At 37.9% G+C, this 12,907-nt stretch overlaps 1 protein-coding gene across 7 annotated transcripts in view; it reads left to right on the forward strand.

Annotated features, from left to right (window-relative positions):
- Nucleotides 1-12,907, forward strand: part of VTI1A (vesicle transport through interaction with t-SNAREs 1A) — a 374,621-nt gene that overhangs the window by 150,551 nt on the left and 211,163 nt on the right. The window lies entirely within an intron of this gene.

Below are 12,907 nucleotides of genomic sequence, written 5' to 3' on the forward strand. Positions count from 1 at the left end.
GGGTTTTGTTTAATTTTTCAGTAACATTCATTGCCTTTTTTTTCCTGAGTAGAAAAAGTCATTATTTAATTTTGTTTTATGTTTTGTTTGGTTTTTAACTATTTCAATAGTAATTGTGCTTTTCTTAGTTGTCATGATTTTTCCCAACAGGGTTTCTTCCCCCGTGGGAAGAAAATACTGTTTTACTTCAAAATGAGTGCTTCACACTTTGGATCTCAAAATATGTCCTATGAATTTCCAAGACTTCTTTCCCTTGTGTGGTATGCTCACAGGTTTCATAGGTAGTCAAAAGGAACATTACATCTCAAGACCAGCTCAATGAATGACAAGCAAGGATAGCTTCCTTCCCATCATCCACCTTAGCCACCCACTTTCTCCCATTGCCTTCCCATCCCCCACCCTGCCCAAACATACAAGACCTGGCTATGTGCCTGGTTACCTGTAAAGAAGAAAAGCAGTTACTCTTGATAGATGACAGCACCCAGTAACAATAACAAACTCGTCATGAGCTCATCCCCCTTAGAAAGCAATTTAGTTAAGCCCACCTGGCTCACTGTTTCCCCCTGAGCATTTTCCCACGTCCAGTCTTCTGTCTTTTAGGATTTGAGGCTTTCAGTGCCAGATCCACATGCTTACAAAATAAACTCATTTTTTTTTTCTTTTGGTTTGAGGGTTAACAGAGGGTTGGGATAAGAGTGACCCACTATACAGTGGAGGCCAAACCCTATGATCTATTTATTAATTTTGCATAGTGGGTGCTCTGGAGCCAGACTGCCTGGCTTTAAATTTCAGCACTGCCTCCACCACATAGCTGTGTTAGTTTGTGTATGTTATCCAACGTCATTATGCTTCATTTTCCCCACTTATAAAATGGGGCTTGTAACAACTTCATGGGTTATTAGAAAGATACATGTAAACAGTTAAAGCTCATACTTGTGAAGAGTTACAACACCTAACACAAAGTTGGTGCTCAATAAATTATGATTATGTCCTTGTTTCTCTATCCCATTCTCTCTCTTTCTTCCCCCTCTCTAACTCACTCTCCATCTTTGTCTCCATTTTTGCCTTCTCTTCTTTCTACAAAGAACCTGAGGTACACTGGGATTAAAATAGGTATAGGAAAAAATCAGGGCAAAGGCAAAGATAATAAAAACTAAGTTAGTCAGAAATGCATTCTCTGAGGCCCTATTCATTCAGTAGAAATGGGTTATAAATTCGCCTCTGAACATCCTACTGGCCAAAGAGGAAAATCTGATCAGTTATAAGAGTCAAAGTGTCCAAAAGATAAAATATACCAACTGGTTTGGAAAAGCACCGCTTTCATTCACCCCAAGTTTTGAGCGTTATTCTTACGGGCCCTCAGAACAGGAATGCTGAGGTATGTGGGATAATAAATATGGAATAGGGCAGTGCTCCTGGATTTATTTGATCACAAGCTCTTTCTTTGCAGAGGTTCTTGCAAACATTCCACCAGATGTGGTATTTCTGCTATTGAGAATTGCCTGTGACCACTGGCATGGTAAATTGGAAGGTTCAAGAAAAGAGAAACGCTAACATTCTGCATAAAAGGGTTGCATAGTGTGTCCATATGTTTACCTTCCCGCAAGCTCATGGACATGCCTTTGAGAGTTTTTTGGGGCTTTCAAATGATTTGAAACTCCTATACACTCATAAATTGCTAATGATTTTGCTTCCACACAACCAGATGTATGTGTCATTCTATACATCACCTCTTTCTCATGGAATGTTTGGGCATATTCCTGTATACGAGTCTATTTCTAGAAAACAAAGGAATAAATGAGAAGAAAATACTGTGTGAAGGTTAAAAGCCAAAAGAGATATAAAGCATTAAATTTCTGGTTGCTCATGTTTATTTTATAATCTCATGACCTTGCCTAATTAATGGCACGTTTCTTAGTGTACATTGGTGATCACTGAGTACAGTTTTACCCACTGAGGTAAATGAAGCATTGCTCTCATTTAGAATAGGGCAATAAAATGTGTCATAATGAACATTCTATTTAGTTAAATATATAATTGTGTACATCTATGTCTGGATATTCTACCTATCTTATATAGGCCTCTTTTGAAAATTTCTGCAGCAAAAATTAAAAAGTCAACATAGAACTCCTTTTGGTGTACATGATAACCTTTTTCCCCACAGACAGGTTATTTTTGTTTTCTGTTGTGTCCCTGACCCTGACAAGGTAGCCAAGCCAGACTTTCCATCCTGATCTTCCCCCACACTCGGGCTCAGTCTCCACAGGTTTTGCCCCTTCCAGGCAACCTCACCCAGAAGTGTGACAAACCCAGGCCTGGCTCCTGGGGTCAAAAGAGGTAGAACAATCTATGTAGTGTCCCCTTGTTTTCCTCTCACCCCTGATATATTTACCTGGGGAAGTTGGACCACACTGTACTGTAGGAACAGTGTTGAAAGGCAAAGAAATTTACAGAAGGACCAACAAGTCACCTAAGAGGCGGAGGAAGAAAGGAAAATTGGTTCCTTCTACTTTTCCAGGGTGGGGGAAAAAAATAAGACAGGATCATAGCTTTACTGTCTTTTCACTACAACCTTAGCTCCTTCTGGGCGAGTAGCCACCTGTGATGCTTTCAGCTGGGCGGATTCGCCTGACTTCAGAGACAGCTCTGTGCATGCTGGAAGCTCACTGCTCCCTCTCTTTAGCTCAGGAGTCTGTAACTCAGATATCTGTAGACAAGCAGGAAGTACCTTGTGTAAGACAGATGGAGTGAAAGACAGTAGGCATTTTCCCTGAAACTAAGGTTGCTATTTACCTACCCACATCCAGCCTGCGCCTCCAGTTGCCATGTCATTCTCACCTCTACAATAATGATGGCTTAGAAGGGACTTATCGGGAAAGAATAGGAGTAAAATAGGCCAGGGGTGGGACACAGGGCTTTGAGAATGAGCACCTGTCCCTAGAAAGGACAGCTGTGGTGGAGGGCAAATCGTAAGTTATCAGACTGTCCAACTTGTCACACAAAACTAGAAATTAGTATATTCTTTTTCAAGTATCCAATGTTTGAGATACCGTGTGAGTCAAGCAGAACTTTTCTGTGGGCCACATGTAGTCTTTAGGCCATCGTGTGCTCTTCTGATCAAGTCTTCCCAGCCTGAGTCTGTCCTCCTACATCAAGGCTTCCTGCCCGAACCACCCATGTTGTGCTGCTCCTCCCCCAAACTCCATAACCAGCACCCTTTACTGCTCATTTGTCTTTTACTGTTGTTTTTCCTCATTATTTCCAGGGGTGGGGCAAGTCACCCTAGGAAGTTATGAGTTGTGTGAGGACAGGAACTAATGTCTGCATTTCTCCATCACAACTTTCTCATTGCCTTGCGCACAGCTGGGCCCCAATAAATCCCAATAGATGTGTTCTTCTTCTTTTCAGTTACTCCTAATACTTTCTTTGTATTACATGTCTAGGATCATAGCCCAGCTGCCCACTAGGTAATGACACTTGAATAGACAAAATTGTTTCATTGGTGACTGATGGCTAAGATAAGAAAGGGAAAAAAGAACTAGAAGGAAGACTCGCTTTTCTGTTTCCCTGTTAAATTTTGTCCTTTATGCTATTAAAAAGAAATACTAATTTTCACAATAAAACTGGCTTCCTATTTTTAAGGAATCCAGTCTTGATGGCAATGCTATCACGTGGTGTTACACACCAACTTTTTGTCAAGTGCCTTACATATATTCTTTCTCATCCTCACAGCAACCCAAGAGGTAGGTGTTATTATTGACATTTTAAAGATAAGAAAGCTAAGTTGGCCAGGCATGGTGGCTCATGCCTGTAATCCCAGCACTTTGGGAGGCCAAGGCTAGCAGATTATAAGGTCAGGAGTTTCAGACCAGCCTGGCCAACATGGTGAAACCCCATCGCTACTGAAAATACAAAAATTAGCTGGGCATGGTGGCGGACGCCTGTTGTCCCAGCTACTCAGGAGGCGGAGGCAGAAGTGCTTGAACCCTGGAGGCAGAGGGTACAGTGACCCTACATCGTGCCACTGTACTCCAGCCTGGGCAACAGAGCAAGACTCCATCTCAAAAAAAAAAAAAAAGAAAAAGAGAAGAAAGCTAAGTCACAGAGAGATTGAGCAGCCCATCCAAGATCATATGGGCAGGAGGTGTGCCAAGATTGCAGAGCAGTTATACTTCTGCTATTACAGCACTTAAGATATCATAGTAATTGTTCACTGCACTGCACCCCCTGTATACCAACAATTCCAGGAGCAGAGACTAACTCTGTCTTATTCATCACAGTATCCTCAGTGCCTAGCACAGTGCCTGGCCTACTGTGGGAAGGTAGGAAAGATCTTCTGAATGGAAAAGTATCCTACTGCCCTCTTCTATTACTTGTCCTTTGTTATGTAAGAAATTACTCCAAAACTGAAATTATAAGCACTCATTATGATGTAATTTCTTTGGGTCAGGGATGTTTGAGTGGTATAGCCACATGGTTCTGACTAGGTCTCTCATGAAATTATAATTAACTGTAGGTTGGGGCCACAGTCATCAAAACACTTGACTGGGACTGGAAAATCTGTTTCTAAGCTCACTCAAATAGCTGCCGTCTGGAGGCCTTGTGCTTTTATTCCATCCTTTGGGCTTCTTCATAGGCGAGTGTCCACACGGGCCTCTCCATGAGTGAGCGTTCTCACAACATGGCAGCTGGCTTCTCTAAGAGACAGTGTAGGTGAGAATAGCCAAGACAAAAGCCTTAGCATCTTTTATAACCTGATCTTGGAATTGACATAGCATTACCTCCGCAGTATTCTTTTGATCGCATAGATCAACCCGGATACAACAGGGGAGGGACTACGTAAGAGTCTGTGCTACCAAGAGGTATTGGGGGCCATCTTGGGTGCTGGTCACCATGGCCACCACAGCACTCTACTGTAAGCCCTTTCTGTGAAACAGATACTCACACTACAGCTTCCTCCTTTGAAAATTTTTACTTCAACCCTTTTTAGAATTTTTTTAAAAAGACATCCTTCCAGTAGATAGACGAGACTTCCCCATCATTTACAATGCTGTTATATACATATATATAACCAACTGTTTAATATTTAAAACAGTGTATGCCTGATGTGATAAGCAAAGTGCCATGTGTTTAAAAAGAACATTTATGGGGTTCTTGGGGGAGCCGTATAAATAATTTGCCAAGGAAAAATGATACACAAAGCCTATGAGCCACGTAGACTATAGTTTTTTTTAGTTTGTAGGTATTCATTCTTTTCTAGAGTTAAGTCATTGAAATAACCACTTAAACCACATGTAGACATGTTGGCAAATATATTGAATCAGTGGTATAATTATTTATTTCCTGAAGGAGAAATAGATCTTTTATATGACGACCTTACAATAAGGGTCATTTTTATATGTGGAAAAATAAGTGCCTGTCATTTTCTTGTTATTCTGAGGTCAGAGCCTACCACAGAGATTTTAATATTTGAAAACAATTCTATTCACTGGAATTTCGGCATTTAAAATAATGATTTTCTTAAGATGCAGCATTCTGATGCACTATGTCTGACCTTTCTTGGTCAGGAAAATAACATCTTCAACATCTCTTCTTTCTTATTCTCCTCTTTCCATATTGCATGAAACTGATGTTAAATGATCAGGATGCTTTTTCACTTCTTTAGCATCTTAATTAGCATTTGTCTGTTCCTATAGCTATCATGAGATGTAGCAGCTTTTGCGGTGCCAGTGTCTTCAGTCAAATATATGTACTACAGAAATCATTTTAGCAGTGTGTACTAGTAAAAATGAAGTTAGAAATTAATATCTATGGAAATAATTATCATTGGAAAATGGTTTTTTGGTGGGATATATGGTTATGATAAAGATAGTTTGAGTATGGTCATGATAAAGATTTGGTGAATCTCATTTTATTTCTATATCAGTACATTTTAAGTAGTTCCTCTTATACTATGCTGCTTAATCCTACTGAAAAGCCGGGCATCTGCTTTGGAGAGGGATTAAGTGATGAGATGTATTTTTGCTCTTTGAATGAGAATTCATTAAAATAACTCTAAGAAAAGGAAGCGAGTAATATTGAACAAATATTTAAAATGGTTAAATTAATGAAAGTTGCCTTAGCTTTGGAACAAGATCATTAAAAATATGAAAAACTTCTTTGGGAATAGTTAAAAATCACTTTTAAAGTAATTACATTTATAGTAATGATGAAAAGGTTGGGGAAACAATTTGAATGTAAACTCTGTGAGGACAGGGAGCAGATCTTATTAATTTTCAAAGTCCTTTTCCTGAATCTAATATATTTAGTAGAGTAGAAAACAATAAATGTTGAATGTATATATGAATGGTAGGTAGATTGATATAATGTAATTATATGACTTTATTTGTGCATAGAAGCCATGTTTCTTGTTTTAGAAACATTCTAATTTTAAAAGTCTTCTGAATACTTTGTCATCATAAAAGTATTGTAAGCATTTATCCAGTATGCATCCTGCTCACACATATTATTACCCCCTCAACTTTAAAAATGTGAAATCACATTGGTGAATTAAATGCTCTGGGTTTTGTTTGCCGATTCAGTGGTGCCTCATGGAGCAGTGATCCCAAATTCATGTGGAAAGGGGTTTTCTGGTGAAGTCCCTATAGCCCTTAGGCAAATGCCTCCATCCAGAATGATACTCTGAGCCTTACTTTTTAAAAGATAGGGAAGTTTTAGCCCTATTATCACAAAATAATGGCAGTTTATTCATAGACATTTTCAAAGACTACACCTTAGCTTTTAAGTACAATATTTGCAGAAGAGTTGTGGTGAGCACACAGGAAAAGAAAAACAAATTGTGATGGAACAAAACACACAGGAAAAGAAAAAACAATGAGGTACATTTAACTGGCCTTATTCCAGTTAAAATAATCTTCAGTGTTTAGAGGAATCATAAAAAGTATATACTTTTCTTGCCTTTTTTTTTCCTCAAGTTTTTTCAAGACCATCCATTTAGGACCATGCTGTGGCAAAGCCTGTGGAAAACATGGGCAGCCCCAGGAGTGTCTCTAAGAGCTTCAGAGAAGCCAATGATGAGCTGTTGTTGCTGTGGGTGAAAGCCCCCAAAATCAATAATCTCTTGAGCCTTGTAATCTCATTTTCCTTTCAGAGGCATTTCCTAAACCAAAACACCAAGCAAAATGTGGCATAAAGTCAAAGAATCTTTGATTTGGAAAGGATCTTTGAAATCATCGAGTCTGATTTTTATCTCCTACCCAAATTTCTTTTAGACAATTGACTCTCATTTTATGACCTAATAAATAATTTTACCAAAAGAAAAAATAAACCTGTGTACATTTCCTTTGTTTTGCTTTGATAGCTTATTATCCAGAACTTAGGACAAAATACCTATTTAAGAATTTCTTTCCCTCTGAATTTTAGGACGGATCTAGACTCTGTGAACTGTCCAGCAAATGAAATGAAAATGTCTATCAGTTGTTGTCAGGCAGATTTTTGCTGCTTTCTTAATACCAAATTTTCTTATGCTCACTGTAAAGAAACCTAGAGCCGCTTTTAATCACAACCATTTACCATTTATAATGAGAGTTGTGCCAGCATGGTGACATTGATAAATATTAATAATCTTTTAAAAGAAACAACAATGGAGTAATGTGACTTGCTTTGGCCAAAGTCCATTGGTTCTAGGGATGACTTGTAAATGAGATTTCTTCTCTTATCAGACATAGTAGAACAGAATAAAATGTATTATCTGTTCAGCTTGATTGTCTACACTTTTTATTGCCATTGTTTTTCATCGTTTTCATCATCATGCTGTTTACCAAGTTACTTGGAAGGATTTTTGGAAGGTTTAGAAGAATCAGAAGTTCTCATTGTTTGTCCACGCTTCCAATTCAGCAGTTCCTTAAAAACTCCCTGGTAATTTGGCAACATATTCCGATTACCCGTGTAAAATGTACTTATGTATGATGACCTTTCTCAATCTACATGTTAAGAATGAGGATGAGGTTCAGTGGGAAGCTTGTTGAGTTCCTTGGAGGTAATCAAGATGATGTCATAGAAAATATTTAATTTCTAATGTCAGTACCCGAAGTTGATATTCTTGGTATGTAAAAAACCAAATCTAGAAAGAAAAGAAGAAGAAAAAAGTGAGTTATGCTCATTGTAAAATCTGACAAAGCAATCATCTTTGGTAAAGCCCATTTGTTGAGAAAGGTAATTACTAAAGAGTTATTTTTCCTTGGATACAAACCTATGCATTCCCAAATTCTTTTAACAATAAAAAAGCCATTTTATCATAAGTTTGAAAACTGAGATATCAGGATTTTCATGTGACTAAAAATAAGTCTACTGTCATATTCTATTATCAGTCAGATACCCAATCTGTTCAGATAGAAATTTGTCCTAAAGAGGTCTAGAAAGGAAAACATGGTTTTAATTAAGATTGGTAGAAACTAGAACACTGTTTTCAGTCTGAGTTAAATTTTGGTCGTCATATATACATTTGTATAACCTAGAATGATTTCTTTCTTGCTTCCCACTAGTCATACTATAATAAAATGATAAGCACCTTTTTGTTTTTTTTGTTTTGTTTTTGTTTTAAGAGACAGGGCCTTGCTCACTCTGTCACCCTGGCTGGAGCGCAATAGCACAATCATAACTCACTGTAACTTTAAACTCCTGGGCTCAAGTGATGATCCTCCCACCTCAGCCTCCTGATTAACTAGACCTACAGGTACATGCCACCACATCCAGCCAATTTTTTAAATTTTTTTGTAGAGCTAAGTGTCTCATTGTGTTACCCAGATTGGTCTGAAACTCCTGGCCTGAAATGATCCTCCTGCCTCTGCCTCCCAAATCACTGGAATTATAGGCATGAACCACCATGCCAACCCACAAGCCCCTTTCTAAAGAAGACTTTGTAGATAAAAACGTATAAAATATGGATTTCAGGTACCTGAAACATGTAAATAAAAGTTCTAATTAAGCCCTTTCCTATCTTGACAATAGAGGAAAATAAAACGTTATATATATATATGTGCCTGCCACTTGGGACACCTCGTCAATTCTCAATGTTTTCCATTTATTTTGCATATAACCTGAATATTTTACAAATGCAGCTGTGAGGTAGGAAACAGACTATTTTCTTCTTTCTGGTTTATAGATAATGGCTGTTTTTTTTTAATGATACTAATTTTCTCAATGTTAATACTTATTCAACAGAGTGAATAACTATTACTCTCTCTAAAAAAGCACGTATTCAGTACACATATCCAGTCATTTTAGAAGCCTTTGTCCAATAGGGAAATGAAGAGGATGTTTTAATAATGGGTTATACTATTTTATACTATTCAATATACTATATAATAATAGTCTTGTAGTTGCTGAAAAAAAGTTGATCTTTTAAAAAGTTACAATTGTGCATCTTTCACGAAGGCTAACACTTTTCCTTTGCTGCGTTTGTCTCTCACACTTTGTTTCCTAGAATTTTTGTACTGTTGGAAGAATATATAAAGAATATGTTTCATTTCCCCCCACTTCTTACATGGTATGGCCATCTTTACAAAATTAATTCTACAAAGATATCCAAAAACACTCAGGTGCTTCCTATGCTGTACTTCCAGTTGTGCCTCTCACTTCCCCCCCCATCTGTAGAGCTCATTCTCTCTCGCACTCTTTTCTCTTCTCCCTCTGCCTTTTTCTCTCTTTGTATCCCCTCTTTTGCAGACTCTTCACTGCCTAACTTTAAATTGATTAGAATGCATTAATTTTTAAATAAGTGTCACATATCCTTAACTGAGCACTAAAAGGTTGAGAAGGCTTCATGGTGCAGAGTCTGATCCAAAACTAAGTGAGAAGAATTTTAAAAACAAGGGCTGCCCTTCATTAGCCCTCATGCTATCTCCTGACAGGCTCAGTGCACTTCGTTGCCATGCCAGGCCAGGGCAAGCCCTGCTGCCGTGCACCATTTACCCTCTGTCAGCAGCCTCAGTCAGAGCTTGGGCGATACCGTACATGCGAGCCTGTCATGCGTCAGCCTCAATTAAGCTCATATTGGTGTGCTTGGGAAACACATCAGCCTCCTGTTAACCTTTTCTTTGTTCTTGCTGTTCCTTTCTTTTTTTCCATTTTTTCCATTCAACTCTCTCCACAAATCCATGTTGCATTTGGTGAAAATGTGTTCATGGGTTGTTTTTTTTTTTCAACTTTTCACAAAGAGAAATGGGTTTTAGAGGAAGTAATGCACAATAGGTTCCAATAAGTTGATTGTACTCGTGGAAATGTGCTCAGTTAACCCGAGTTTGTTAGTTAAAGAAGGGAATTATAGATAACCCTCATTTGTACCTGTGCCACGCTTGGTCTTGAGTCTTATGAAACAAATTTCTTTAGGCCTTGTAAGGGTACAAGAGCAGAAGGTATCTGGCATTATCAAATGTTGAAGCACTTCACAACGTGCCGTTTACGCATGCCCCTGTCACCCAAGGTGGTGGTGCTTTTCTTTTTTTAAGAGCAGAATGAGGCCTTCCTACACTTGAGGGGGAGAAAGTGTAGACAGCAGCAGTTAATATTTGGTTCACTATTTTGTGGCTTACCATAAGTTTATGAAAAAAAGAAAGAGACCACCTATGGCTTCATCTTGCCTGGTGGTTGGCTGACTAACTTCGTCTCTTATAAGAAATTATCTTTAAAAGGGCATTCTCAAAAAAATAAAAGAAGAAGCTTTGAAGGGGGGTTCTTTTCTGTGTATAGATAACTATGGAACACACAAAGAGCTCCTGTGTATTTTAATGGACAGGCAGACATTGAGACAGTTGGGCATCTTGATGGATTTGTGAAGATTTTATGGGCCTGCTCAGTTTGTGAAGTCAGGTTAATCCAAGAGGCTGTTGTCAGATATTGGTCACAAGGCATAGTTACGAAAGAAATGACAACACTGAAAATCCTGTGAGATCTGTGACAGCAAGGCTCTCAGCAGAAAGCAAGGTCAGTTTCACAGATGAGAATAGGGACACAAAGTGTGTGGTTATTTTTTTTTTTTTTCTTTTTTCATAAGCATACCACCAGCATAGGAAAGTAGCTTTTAAATAGAATCATATTGATGGATCAATCCAAGGAAAGGGATGGAGTAAACAGATAATGGAATTCAGATTTCTAAAATATGTGGCAAATGGATCATTGTTGAAATTACTAGCTGAAAAAAAAAAACTAAAAATCTATAAGTATCCAACATTCTATTAGCAATGGGTTAAGGATTTCCAATAAGACTATGTGGCAGTCCATGATACTGACTCTCTGGAAGATATATATTAGCATTAAGTGTGAAGTTATTGAACGCCTTAAAGGAAAAATTATTTGCAAGAATAAACTGTCACAGAAGTTTAGCAAGGGCAAGGTTTTTCTGAGATAGTATAGATGGAGAGATTTCCATTTGGAAAACAGATGGCAGCAGAAAAGTAATATAAATTAATATTTAGGAATAGTTCTTTTAACCTCTGGTCCTGATGTATATTGTCGAGGGAGTCTTCACTTTAACTTTTCTTTAGAGAACACATCTCTTTTTGTTTGGATGAGTCATAACAATGAGATTGTTTATTTATTTAACATGTACTTTTGAGATCCTATTATGTGACAGACACTTGTTAGGTACAGGTGAGTCGGTGGTGAACAAAACAGACCTCCCTGGCCTTCATGGACTTTACAGTCTAGTAATGGAAATAGACATTAAAATATATAAATTTTAAGCCATATAAATTGAGTTGATGGAAAGTCCAGAGGGCTGTTAAAGTGTGTAATAGGGGATCTTGATCTTTGTCTGGGAGGGTTTGGGAAACTTTCCTAAATAAGTGACATGTAAAATGTGATCTGAAAGATGAGTAAGAATTAAATAGGCAAAGGGCATGGGGAAGGGTGGGAGATGGGAACGACCCACTAAGCAGAAGAAAGAACCAAATCAAAGGCCCTGGGGTAGGAAGGAGCAGGGCACACCAAGGAACTGAGCCAGTGAGGAGCACAGGGAGTGAGGTAGAGTGTGCTAGAAATGTGCCTACAGGCAGAGATGAGAGCCAAATCATATTTAGTCTCTTCATGGGCTGTATTTGGATTTTGTCTGTATCTTAGGCAGACATTTTCCACCTGCAAAATGAGAGGATTAAGCATCAAAGCTCTCAATGTAGGAGGCTATTGGAAATGAGTGATCTGATATTACTGCATATCAGATAAAAGTTTAAACATATTATTTAATGCATTAAAGGATTTTTAAGAAAATAAGGAAAATCTCCAAAAAGAGAAAGAAGGAAGCAGTGGGTCGAAATGAGAATAGAGAGCAGTGATGTATAGATGTACAAGAAAGCCCAAGATGCTCAAGGACCAAACTTAACCACCAACACTGCAATGAGGAATCTAAAATGCAGGAGTACATACACACGTGCATATATGCCCATGTAGGTATTTGTACACACACTTACATTTGCACACACACACCGTGGGATAGCTGAACTTAAAACACTTCTATTTAGCCAGTGCACCTGAAGAGGGTTAAAATAGTCCTAGGTAAATCATAACTACTGGCTTCCAGAAAAAATTTAAACAAAAAAAATTCTTCTGAAACAAAGCATCTGTAAATTAGGCTCTCTGGATTTCTATACAAACTATGAGCTTATTAGAAAAATTTACCAAACATACAAAGAAAAAAGGAAATAACAACCATAAATGAGAGTCAACTCAAACAGCAAATAACACATTTTTACTTCACAGGGTTTTCAGATTCTGTCATTATCAATGTAGAATAAAAATAAGAATTGTGTATAATATATATAGAAAATGAAAATGGAATTTAAAAATGATCAAGCAGTATAAGACTATTAAAATGACCATAAGGAGCCATACAGAACTTTTTGAAATTAAAATC

Source organism: Sapajus apella, unplaced genomic scaffold, assembly GCF_009761245.1.
Source record: "Sapajus apella isolate SASKATOON/1434 unplaced genomic scaffold, GSC_monkey_1.0 scaffold13, whole genome shotgun sequence".
Classification (NCBI taxonomy): Eukaryota; Metazoa; Chordata; class Mammalia; order Primates; family Cebidae; genus Sapajus; species Sapajus apella.